Genomic DNA, 14,103 nt, shown 5'->3' on the forward strand with positions numbered 1-14,103 from the left:
TGATGATAGTTAGTCCCTATTCATCTCCCTCTATGATGTTGATTCAACTCAAGCCATCCTCGCAAGCTTCTTTGTGTTATATGAAGTTATTGAGAAATCAACTGATGTATCCCCATTGAGGATGAATGTATGCCCAAAAGAGGCTAGCCCATAAGTGGCTTTATATGGAAGATATGAGAAAAGATGTATGCTCTAGAAACTCTAGGAAGAGATGTCCAAAAACCCATAAGCACAGAGAACAAAAGTGGTACTATCCAAAAAGCTATAAAGGCATGTACTTGACACTCATTTCAATGCAATGGTACTATCAATTTGAGTCACTCAAGATTGTGTTTATGAGTCCAAGCTAATCTATCTTGGAACCTAATTCACTTGAGTTACAATTCCTCATTCTGATAATGTATTGTGTGTTTGACTTGCGTCCACCATAGCTGATCTAGTTCTAGGTCCGTGTTTCTCAACATGGTATCATAGCCATGGCTAAGCTAGATAGCTAGTGGATGCATCATACTTCTTCCATGCATACTTTAAATCCTTTCCATTTTGATTTTTTTCTCCTTGTACATGCCATCAAAAACCTTTTTCCATCTTAGATCATTGTGATTATCTAGGCTATTGATTTTCCAAATTGAAGATAGTTGAGCTGCTCGTAGAGCAGGCTGCAGCGTGATCATTGGGCTAAACAAGGCATGTTTTTAGGAGTGGGTTCAGCAACAACAACAACGCGTGTATGTCATCAAGATGCCCTAAGGAAACATACAAGCATCGAAGCTTTCTCTTGTTTGCAAAGCATCAACACAAGCTACTCATTAGCTTTCTGTAAATGGGGAAGGTTTATCCTGCTGTTAGAGCAATGAGTATCTGCACGCAATTGACAAAGCAAGGAGAAAACATCGAGCCTTGATCACTGAGAAGAACTGTGCATCCATCATGGTTCGAATAGCTTGGCATTCAGCCAGGACGTATGATGTGAAGACCTGGATTGGGGGGTATCTTTCGAAACCATCTATAATTTTGAGAAGCTTGCTCATGGAGCCAATCCCAGGCTTGACATTGCTATCCGATTGTTGGAGCCGATTAAGGAGCATTCCCCCATCATATCATATACTGACTTATATGAGTTTGCAGGAGTGGTTGCTGTTGAGGTGACAGGTGGTGATATTACAAGAAGGCATGACTTCAGGCACAGCAGGCCACGATTGGTTAAAACTTGTCAACACTCTGCTGCTCATTCAGTAACAACACTTTGTGCACTCTCTATGACATGTTGAATACCATGAAATCAATCAGCTTTTCTCTGGGTTTTGAAATGTGCAGGAAACCACCACTTTCAATACCCCTAAATACATCAACCTATGGGTTAGGCTCAAGCCATGGCACACCTCTGCTCTTACTACAAAGAGGAAAAGATAGGATAGCCACATCACTTGTGTGTATGGCTGTAGCCGTAAATGCAAAAGATAGGGACTTTTCATCCCCGGCTATAACTAAAAGTCCAAATGGGTTTTTTGAATATCCAGCACCAGTTCTAGTTTCCTTTTTCCATACTCTAGGATATGTGATGAGCAACGTCTCATTTGCAGCTGTGGCTGTGTTATTCACACATAGCATTAAAGCTTTGGAACCTTCCTTCAATGCTGCTACTTGTCAATTTGTTCTGAGTCAATAGATTCCCTTCAAACTCTAGTTGTCTCTTGCTCCAGTTGCACTTGGTGTGTCAATGGAATTTTTGACGGAATTTACCTTCAAATGGATTGGATTTCTCAATGCAATGACTTCTAATATTGCATTTACCTATAGAAGTGTATACTCCAAGAAAACAATGACAGGGATGGACATCACAAACCTCTATGCATATATTTCAATCATAGCACTGTTTTTTTGTATACTACCAGCAATATTGACTAAGGGCCCTGCCTTAATGCAACATGGATTTGCTGATGCCATTGCTAAAGTTGGTATGAAAAAATTTGTGGGTTGGAATGTTCTATCATCTTTTGGCAACAAAAACTTTGGAAAGAGTTGCACCTCTCACTCTCATGCTATTAGCGATGTCTTAAACCAAGAAGAAGATAAAGAAATTTCCGCTCTTACAAACAAAATGTTTTGCAAAAAAAAAAAAAAAAAAACTCCATCATGGATTATGTTTTCCCAAAGTGGATCTTTCACATAGTGGATCTTATTTCCCACAATGGATGTAAAAATCCTACCAAGATGTAAAGTTTCAAGCCTAAACTTGACTAGGTTGCCAAAGAGCTAGTCTCCTTGTCCATGTTCACATGAAGGGGGGGCAAAAGCCAACAAGGGTACAGACTCATCATTTAAGGGGGGGTATTGAGAAATCAAATGATGTATACCCAAAAGAGGCTAGCCAATAAGTGGCTTTGTATGGAAGATATGAGAAAATATGTATGCTCTAGAAACTTTAGGAAGAGATGTCCAAAATCGCATAAGCATAGAGAACAAAAGCGGTACTATCCAAAAAGCTATAAAGGCATGTTCTTGACACTCATTTCAATGCAATGGTACTATCAATTTGAGTCACTCAAGATTGTGTTTATGAGTCCAAGCTAATCTATCTTGGAACCTAATTCACTTGAGTTACAATTCCTCATTCTAATAATGTAGTAGCGTGTGTTTGAGTTGCGTCCACCATAGCCGATCTAGTTCTAGGTCTGTGTTTCTCAATAGAAGTTGCTTCTAAGAAACGAGAATACCTTAATGAGAATGTGCCAAAATGTAACATGTTCTGAATTACCTCTCTCTATGCTGAGGTACACTTAGTCATTTTCAATAGTGGTGTGCTTATGGTGCCCACAAATAAGGCACACTTTGCACCATTAGTTGTAATATGCATGTTGTGCCCATATATAAGGCACGCTTAGTCATTTTCATTAGATAGAGTGAGAACACACTAAGAATAATAGAAGAGAGTAGAGCCCAAGAAGCTTCCTTCCAGTATATCTTGTTTGTAGTGTATAAGTGTATGATACCTATGTTACATTCTTAATATGGTAGCTCACTGGGTTGGTGACTCTTTTCACTTATATAAGATTTACACTCAAGAGTGATTGAGCAATTATCCAGATAAAGAATTTAACCATTGGACATCAAGTAGCAACCATATTAAAGAAGAACCCTTGTGGGGCATGAATATGCACTTGCTTTTATAAAGGACAAAATAAAATAGACAACTCACTTGGAGTGAAAAAGGGAAGAAACGACAAAACGAGCCATATATCCATGTTTCCACCATTGGAGCTGAAGAGAGGTAAGAAAAGCTTGTGGATTCATTTCTGGGATTCTTGGATCGATTTTAAGGCTTTCAAAGCATCGTATTGGAGTTGTGATGAAGGTTGGGCTAGACAAACAAAGTCATGGTTATGCTAGACTCCTAGATATGCATGCATTATTTCTACCATAATTTTTTATAGAAATATCAAAACAAGAAAAAAAATTGATTCAACAAGTTGACTTCAAGATCTACACAATGCAAAGAAAGTCATGATTGAAAGTTGAGTATAGGATAGAGAAAATTGCAGATTAGAGAGACTTTTTGAAATGATAGTATGCTAAAATAGGCAGTGTCCAATGTTTGGAAAAGCAAGAGCAACAGGCTCTTAGTCATATGAACTTTGCTGATGCTAAAGTCACTTACAGTAAGAATATTTATAGATTTACAAGCTTGAGCTTGATTTGTTTGTAGAAGTGTTTTATGATGGCATTCATGGACATTGTATGTATGTATATTATATGATTGGTGCTGGTTGCAGTTTGAGTATTATGTGCTTATTGAGTCCATGATTTTGGATTCTATTGGACATCCTCAATCTTTATTATCTATGCTAGACATGCAAATCTACAAATTCTTGTTGGGAATGTATATTATGGATACTATTGATGCTCAACTCTAGTGAGGAGTTCTATCTATCATTCTACAATGGATACTCATGCAATGGATGCACCATTTGACATAGAAGCATACATATAGCATTTTTCCTTGGTTTTTTGGGCTTACTCTATTGAAATTTAGTTGGGAACTATGTCTTCAAAAATCATGAATGTAAGTGTGATTACTGGTGGTGAAAAGCTTGGCAAGAGTAATTATCATGCATGAAAGTTTTGCATAAGGAATTACCTCATTGGTAAGGACTTGTGGGATTTAGTAGATGGTACAAAGGCTAGGCTAGTAAGAGATTATGCAAAAGTGAAAGAGTGGGTGAAAAAGACCCATAAGACCATTCATTATGTGTCCATCACCATTGAGGACAGGATATTGGGCCACACATAGGACAAGACTACTACAAAACACATATGGGATGTAATAGAGAAATTGTTTGATGAGAATTAAGGATCAAAAGATGAATTTGAAAAGAAATTGTATGATGTTGAGAGGAAAACAAGTAATATCTAGGTATATATTGAAGATTTGAAGAATTATGGACAATCTTGGTAGCATTGGAGTCACTATTGATGATGATGATGTGGTTGTAGTATGCAATGCCTACACGATCTAGGCAAGGAGTATCGATCTTTTGTTTACTGGCATCTCAATGAGGGAGAATACACTAATCTTTAATGATCTCATTTCCCTACTAAAATGAGTGAAGAAACTAGATTCATAAAATAAGGTGTTATCATAGGCACAAGTGGTACCTCTAGTACTAAGAGAAAAGAACATGCATTAATGATAGGTGGCCATAGTTGAAGTTTTGGTGGTAATGCAAGAGGCTAAGGTTGAGGCCAAGGTTGTGGTGCTATCAGGGACAAAAAAATCGGTCTCAAAATTATTAAAATAGAGGTGGATGTGCAAGAGGTAGGGGAAGCAATAGAAGCCATGGTGGAGGCCAAGCACAATGAAGAAAACTTGGGTCTTGCAACTATTGTGGTATTGCAGGACATTATGAAGGTAGTTATTAGCAACTATGTAAATTGTAAGCAGGCTGCCTAAGCGATCTCGAAATCATAAAAAATAAAGCAACTTTACGAAATGTCTTACGATAAGTCTCCTTTTATTTGAAAGTGATAAAAATGAATGATATATGTGCAGATAAAGTATTTTTATTGAGAAAAAAGTTAAAAATATTTTCTAAATGCTTGATTAGCATGGTTTCTATAATAATAATTGGTTTAAAAAGGCATTCTTATCAGAGTGTCCTGATGCTCAAGCCTATGATGCTTAGAAAAGATAAGGACAAGGCCAACACAAATTCCCAATGCTAACATAGTGGAGATCAAGGAATTGCCAAAATTGGATATGCATGTGATTACTTCGTCAAACAAAACCTACAAAGATGTCACATTGCAACCCATAAGAACTTCCTGGCCCAAGCAAGAGAAGGTCTACCATCAAGTGGCATGATGGACTATAGGTGAGCCAATGGCGATGAAATATTGGACTTTGAGCTCTAATCCGGAGGTCAAACTTAAAAATTGGTCAGACAACTCGTGTGCAAGGAAACATCCACAGTTTAATGCGCATACCCCACCTACTCAAGGAATGAAACACATTGTGAAAACACAACCACACCTAGCATCATGGAGACCACACCTAGCATCATGGAGTCACTTGAATCCCAAATTGGCCCATAGGTCCAGAGTCTACAAAGTTCAAATTGTAGCATGAATTTGCACAAAGAGTAGAAAACCCAACAGAAGTGAAAAACAAGCAAGTTGCAAGAGAGCATCCGCAACCCAATGGAGCAAAGAATACAGGTAACCTTGGGATTCACAAAGGGAAGCAGCCAAAAGTTTATCCTCATAAGTAAAAAAGCCAATTACCAGATGATAACCCCAGTAAAGATCACAAGATGAATCTAGAAGGTCACCTTGATTAGAGATAGTGTAAAGCCTCAAATGCTAACCCTAGCGGAAGAAAAAGTCAACCACCTAGTGCTAAGCCCCCAACAGTGAAAGGGAATACACCAAGTACTTTAGCTATTCTAGAATCATTCGAAGGATTAACTAGATGGGGACCCATGAATATTATTGAGCCATTAGGTGACCCCTTAAATCTTGTCCTGGCTTTCAAGGATCAATCTTAAGGGTGATTTGGTTGAAGTGCCCTGTAATACCAAAGCCAAAAGTAGTGGCTATGATGGCCCATGCTCTAAAGGCAATAGTTTAAAAAATCCAACAAAAACTAATGCCATCAAACCCCCTATTTGATCCAACCATTCTGATTATTCATATTCGATGCAAAGACTTGAACATCCAAAACATCTTGCTTGATAATGGATCCGATGTTAATATCCACACTGGCCACTTTTGTCAAGAATTGGGATTGATGGATAAGGACCCAACTCCCTTCCTACTAATGATGGCTAATCAACAATGCGTAAGACCTCTTGGTATCATCAACTCTATACTTCTATAAATTGCCACAATTCAATTTTCAATTTCCATAGTTGTGTTGAATATGGATCATGCTGCGACGAATATTATCACCTACTATTGGGAAGACCTTGGCTATGTCAAGTAAGAGTTAGCCATAACCAAGCTTACAATCTGTAAGAATCAACATAAAGTAACTATCTTCTTGACCAATGTTGCCCCACACTACAGACCACTAGCTATCATTGAAATAGTCAATATGGTGGAGGGCTTAAGTGATGATGAAGAAGAGAAATTATTGAAGGCTAATGCCGATTTAAAACCCTAGTGTCTCATTAATGTGTTACAAATTAGTGAGTTGTAGATACAACCACAAAGTCTACAGTTCGAAGTCCCAGAGAAGTAGGAAAATGACAATAGTCCAGAGAGTTGTGAAACTCAAAACTCGAAAGGTAAATAAGATAATACTAATGCTAATCAGATTGTTGACACTAACATCAAAGAAATCCTAAATCAAGAGCACGAGGTACAAATGTAGAAGGTCACAAGGGTAACAGAAAATGAATTGGACACATTAAATCTTGGTATGCAAACCAATCAAAATCAGTGCCCAATAGACTTCTATCAACAACTCCTCATTCTGTTGATTGAGTTGAAATATGCTTTTGCTTGGGAATACTCTGAGATGAAAGGACTGGATTCTCGCTTCTACTAGCACTGGATTTCTCTAAAACTGGATGTTGTCTTAGTCCATATGCACCACTACAAGATGAACGCTCACATGGCCAAACAAGTTAAAGAGAAGCTAGATCGACTACTACGAGTTGGATTCATCACTCTAGTAGATTGAGTGGATTGGATTTCCTTGATTGTCATAGTTCCAAAAAAGAAAAAGAAGCTGCATGACTTTTGGCACACTTGGTTGTCCCCTTGAATAAATTGTTGCATGTGGTCAAACCTATCTATAAGTGAAATGATGAAGCTGAATTAGCATTTCATCACCTTTGGCTATTACTCTCCAGAGCCCCAATTGTGATCCCACCACATTGGGAAAAAACTTTTCATGTATTTATTGATGCCTCTGACATGGCTATTGGTAGTGTGCTTATGCAATAGGATGCCAATAGATACTTCCAACCAGTGTTTTATGCAAGAAGACAATTGTCCCATGTAGAGAGAAACTATTCATTCACCAAATGAGTATGCCTTCACATGATCTACTCAATCAAGCAGTCTTGGCATTATTTACTTGGGCATGCTTTCATTTTTCATGTGGATCATTCAGCTAGGTTGGTCAAGCAACAAAATGTCACTAGGTACAATAATATGTCGCCTTGGAATCTAGTATGTCATTGCCAACTTTCTATCCCACCTTGATTCAAGAGAATCTCCAATTGGTGTCGTCAAAAATGACTTCCTAGATGCATAATTATTTGCAACAAAAATGGATGCTCTAGAAACCCCACCCTCCATGGTCATGGTATGAAGAAATGATGGCTTTCTTCGAAACTGGTGTATCTAAGGAAGGGCCTTCTTGAGTAGTTAATTATGTTCGAGTCGAGATGGGTGATTCACTTAGTTCATGTAGCGGCAATGTCAAGCCAATACATGTGATTGGCTCTCTGGAGCTTGGATTTTGAGGTTATTATGGGCCGATTGTATTACCACACTCTCTCTAGAGTGGTATAAAGAGTGGTACTACCAATGGAGTTGCTTGTTATCATGGAGGAACCACATCAAGGAATTTCTTATGGTCACTTCATTGTTGAAGTAACAACCTGCAAAATCTAGCAAGCTCTGGCTTGTGGTGGCTCACCATGCATGGTGATGTTTACAAGTGGGTCCAAAACTATGACTCCCATCAAAGGTTGGGTGAGAGCCTAAATTTAGAGATCGCTTGCTACTTTGACTAATTCTACCTCTGGAACCCTTCTAGAAATGGAGACTCGACTCCATTGGTCCCATTTCTATGCCCGTTGCTTATACAAAAAACGAGTATATCTTGATAGCAAACAAATTATTGCACCAAATGGATAGAAGCATGGGCTCTACCAAATAACACTACCAAATTAGTTGCTAGATGTTTATTCCAAGATATTTTCACCAAGTACGGTACTCCGATTGAATAGGTTAGCGACATAGGTACACAATTTGTTGATAAAGTCATCAAAGAGCTCACCTCATTTTTTCTCATTGTGCATAAAAAGTCTTTTCCTTATTATCTGCAAGTTAATGGCTTAGTAGAATCCACCAATAAGATCCTATGTAAAATTGTAACGAAGTTGGTAGATCAAAACAAAAAAGATTGGGATACTAAGCTCCTAACAACACTATCGGCCTTCCAAACTTCCTTCAAGGTCACTACTATCGGCATGACTCCGTACAAATTAGCGTTTGGTCTGGAAGCCATTACACCCCTAAAGTATGTATTACTGAGCTTTCGACTCGCAATATAAGATCGACTCATCCTAGAGGAATCCCTTCCATTTGGAATGGAAGCCACTACCCAACTCGAAGACTAGATCCGCAACACCTACATTCTATTTGAAGTCCATGCTTAGCAAAAGCACCAAGTAAACCAACTATCCACTGTTCCAGAAGGGCCAACTCATCCTGGTCTTTAAGACTCATATGGGAAACCTTACAAGCAAGCTCAAGTTTCAATGGAGCGGTTATTTCTAGGTCTTTCATGATTCCAATACTAACTCATTCCATCAAACCAATTTATAGGGTAAGCTACTACCGAAACTTGTTAATGGATTTCGGCTATGCCACTATCATGTTGAAGATTTCCAATGTCCATTTCCTACCACACTTAATTCCCTTACCACTCCTTGCAATCAAATTCTAGATTTACTTCCCCACAAGTTGCCCATTTGTAGATCAAATGGCTATCAGAAGTCACTACTCTTAGTGACACGGTGTTCATTTATAAAACCCACTCATTAGCTCATACCGCCAATGGTGTTATGGTATCTTGAAAAACCCATTCTAATCATATTTGGGTATGGCATGTTTTGCTTATGTGACACACATGCATTGGCTATAGTCCTTTCGTACTAATCACATGGTCTTTTAAGAAAGATTCTCCTCTTCAGCATCCTTATTTCTTGCCCAACACTTGTGTGCAAAGCTACTTTCACTTCTCTTGCTTTCTTTGTGTCTTGCTCTTTCCATCTCCTTGCCATGACATCCTTTTAACTCACCACAGAGAAAGTTTCACGCCTCAATCTTGAGGCTCTATAGATGTCCACCAACCATGGACTCGCCCTTGTAGCTCACCAATGTCTTCAATCTCCCACATGGAGCACTACCATAGTCCATCTCAACACCCATACCATCCTGGAGAAGCTCCTTACAAGCTCCATGGTCCACATTTAGGGCCACAAATATACCTCTCTACAAAGAGAGTATAAAAGAAGTTGTGCTTACCCAGCCATGGTGAAGATGACCTACCAACACTCTTAACTGGGGCCATTGAGGAAAAATTTGGCCCCATTCTCAAGGAGTACCAATTAAGCAACCTCATCAATGTCCACAAACCCAAGCTTGATGCCCTCAAGCTCTTAACGCCCCCCCGAGAAAGTCCCCAGATACGTAGGCAAAATGGCTATGTGTAAAGCCATTGTATTAATTAAAGTTTAAGGTGGATATTTATATATTCTTCATCTTTAAATTATCAACATAAAATTCATATTATCCTCTTTCTTAGTAGTCCAACTAATAACCTTCTTTGCATACTTACAATTTACTAAACATCACTATTTAACTTTCATTTTGAACTACAACCTATAATATATAAATTTCATTATATTCAATATTTCTACCAGAGAAAGAAATTACTTTTAAAATTTTAATCCATACTTAATTTTTGCTAATACTTTAATACTATCACTAGTATTTACTAGTTAATGTTTCAACCTTGAGCTATTTAACAAAGGAAGTACATACAAATGAAGTCCATTCTTAATAAAATGTTATGAGTAGATTTTGAACAATAAATAAACTATAGTCTCTTTTCAATATTTATTCTAACTCACTCATTATAAAAAATTATTGATTTTTCATTACTACTATCCAGAAAAATAAAAATATTTATAATAATTACATCTGATCATAATACATCGAATCCTATTAACCAGAAATTCATTATAGTAAATATAGTTGGAGTTTCAAATTTCATCCATAAAAATTTTCATTTAATTTTAATATTTACTAATTGCTACCCAAAAACACCAAAAACCTATTATTTTCACCATTAAAATTCAATAACTTTAATTTCAAAAGTCCATTTAAACTAAGATTTAATAGATAAATCCATCATGACCTAATTTAACTCTTTTTTGGATTCTCATTCTTATTTTTTTACTAATAATCTTAATTATTATTAATTACAGTAAAAAACTGTCATTTTTATACTAAAATGCATATATCTTTTAATAGATTTATCTCTAACATATAAAACTTTATTTTTAGATTTTTTTCAATGCATTATAAATTTTTTTAAACTTAATTCTTATCAACATTATACAAAACTCTTAATTTTTCCTAATTATGACCTAAAAATACAATTTTTACCCTAATTTCAACCATTTCTCCACCATTTTAGTACAAATAATACAAGAACTTTAATTTTTCTCTTTCATTTGACCTTCAGAGATCATAAAATGAATGCATACAGTCATAAATCATATATTCTATCCATTTATTATTCACTTTTTAATGAAAACATTCATACCTGATTAAGAAGATAATTAAGGATGATCCACCGTATTTGAGAGTGTTGGTGCTTGCTCCTCCTCTCCCTTCACTTCTAACAATCTTCAAAATCCTTAATCTTTCGCTTCTCCCACTAATACGCACTAATATCTCTTTAATCTTGCTGAAATTTTCTCTCTTTACACTCAAGAATCATGATCAAGAATGGTATGAGGTTGAAGATGTAAGAGAGGATCAAATGCAACCAATCCATGTTTGAAATGAGGCAACATCTGCAGCAAATCAACAAAAAAACTTCCAAAATGATAGCACCTATTTTTTCTTGTATTCTTTCCGTCTTCAACTCTCTTCTTCACATGATAGCTCCCCCTCCTCCCCCCCAATTCTTGAATAATCTCTTTTCAAAAATAACATTTTTCCTACTTAAACCGGTTTCTTTGACATCTCTTCACATCTCTAGACCTAATTTGTCATCGCTGCTTACAACTTCTTGACCCAAAATCCATGTATGCATGCTAGATTATACCCGTATTTCTACCTGTCTCCAAAATATCTACGTTTTTCACTAAAAAATTTCTCGCATCTGCCTTCTATCACTTATTATTTTTCGCTCCCTAAATTATTCATCTAAAAATACCCCGACTCTCAACTTCTAATTCCACCTCAGCACAGCCCAAATATGGCTTTACAACCTTATTTTTAATTGAATTTTATGAAAAATAATGCATAATACAAAGCCAAAGCCCTTCAATTTTACCAAAAAAAATATAAAAATGACAAAAAATAAGCAATTATCATTTCCTCCCTCATTAGCTTGAGTGAGCTCCCACAAACTAACAAAAAGACAACTATTCTAGTCTTTAAAAAAAGCTTTAACAACAACAACATGCTGACTTTTACAGCACACAATATCAAAGTGTAAAGTTATAGGATGGTATGCCCTAAGCAAAGTAGTAACTCTCCATAAGAAATTAATGAACAATATGGCTTAATTAAAGAGATCCAAAGACTCCAAGATAGATAGGTACTATTTTAGCTATGGTTGCCTAATAGTGATTGTGAGATTCGAGTGAAAAATGATCATACACTCAAATTGAACTGGACTGAGATGAAGAGAAGCTTAGAGGAGTGAAAAGATAGCTGGGCCATGGTCAATTAAGCTCTAATACTATGTTAAAATGTCAAGATCTAGAGCATGCCAAGAGCTATGGTGAATGAAAAATGAAGACTAGATTCATGTTAACATAGACAATGAGTAGATAATTATTACACAAGTGAATTAGGTTCCAAGATGAAAGCTTGGACTCGTAAACACAATCTTTTGTAATTGACTAACAATGACTGACACTAACTGAAAGAAAAAAGCATCAATTATGAAGGAAGTTGGCCCAAAAAGAAGTATTGTGTTGTGGCTTTCTTGTTCAAGAAATGGAAGAGTGAGGATATGGCTATCTTACACATGGGTGTTTATTGTATTGCTATTTTATTTTTTGTTCTTTTTTTTTTCATAGTTACATGCATTCAAGTCATAAACAAAAAGAAGAAAGAATATAAGTACTTGGTTAGTTGATGAATTACTTTCATTTCAAACTTGAAAATTTTTAAAGATATCTTGTAAAGACCAAATAATAGTAATAATTTATGAGTATTATAGCATGTATCATTGCACTTGAGATACACTTATATTTAATAAACTCATTGTTTTTATCATTAAACTATTATGGAGTAAGCAACTCAATGGGTGGGCAAAAGGGTAGTGTGTCTTTTAGGATTATATAACAATGTTGAATATGCTCAATGCCCTACCCTTGTAAGGTATCACCATTGACCATGGTGCTTAAAGTTGCAAGGTTTTCATCATGATGAGGAGAAGCCATGTGTAATTCAAGACATTGATTGGATCTAGACTAATATGTTGAATGAGGTTTATATGGTTGTATGGTAAAAAGATGACCTTTGGATTAGATAGAGTAGTTAAGCTGGTAGTAACTGAAGACACATTGTTGAGAATTTGGTAATTCCACTTGCTTGTATGTCTCTTTGTATGGAGAAATGGAGAAGGAAGCCACTAGCAGTCTAGAAAGAGGTCATGAATTCCATAAGCACAGTGGTGTAGAATGTTACCTATGGAGCTTCTATAAAGCATTGTACTTGATTATCACTTTCACAATGAGTAATGCAATATTGCACATCCATAACTTCCACAAAAGTAAGAAATGTGCATCCATATAATATAATCCTTCAAACCATAAGCTAACATAAAGATACATATTACCTCTTAAGGGTGAGCATATGTGTTCACAATGACTACGCCTAACAACTTGATAGCCATGATCTATACCCACATACAATTCAACTATTTTCTAAAAACACACCAAAATTAGACATCCATCATGTATAATGATATCCACCTAAGTTAAATATCCATCATGTATAATTATATCCACCTGGCATCATAGAGTATAAACACATCATATCCTAATTGAATAAGTAGATTCATACTCCAAGTGCACTGGGTTACAATTCCTACATAGCAAGAGTTTGGTATTCAAGGAATAAATATGACTTTCTCTTAAAGGGTGAGTGGGGATTATATTTATGTTATATCATCTCCCCCACCCAATTGAACACACACACACACACACACACACACTCTCTCTCTCTCTCTCTCTCTCTCTCTCTCTCTCTCTCTCTCTCTCTCTCTCTCTCTCTCTCTCTCTCTCTCTCTCTCTCTCTCTCTCTCTCTCTCTCTCTCTCTAAATTATTTTTTAAATAGATACTAAGCATTATGCATACATGTGTGTGTGTGCGTGCGTGCACGCGTGCGAAGCATAAAAATCCCATAATACCACAATGAAGGAACACTTTATTACCTCCTTGATTCCATTCGAACTATGGTAATTAGCAAAATGAAAGAAGAATGATTTGACTTCTATGAAAGTTATGGGTTCAACTATGTTAAATGGTTGATATGGTGATCAAAGAAGTCTATAACCAACAAAAAGCTACACATTTCTATCCTAGAATCCCAAACAATGTTTGTTTATACGA

General features: G+C 36.4%; 1 pseudogene; it reads left to right on the top strand.

Annotated features, from left to right (window-relative positions):
- The first annotated feature begins 1,435 nt into the window (after window positions 1-1,435).
- LOC148016298 (triose phosphate/phosphate translocator, chloroplastic pseudogene) lies at window positions 1,436-2,060 on the top strand (annotated as a pseudogene).
- The last annotated feature ends 12,043 nt before the right edge of the window (window positions 2,061-14,103 follow it).

The sequence above is a fragment of the Lygodium microphyllum genome, chromosome 23 (genome assembly GCF_053477565.2).
Source record: "Lygodium microphyllum isolate KBCC chromosome 23, Lygodium_microphyllum_v1.1.10, whole genome shotgun sequence".
Taxonomy (NCBI): domain Eukaryota; kingdom Viridiplantae; phylum Streptophyta; class Polypodiopsida; order Schizaeales; family Lygodiaceae; genus Lygodium; species Lygodium microphyllum.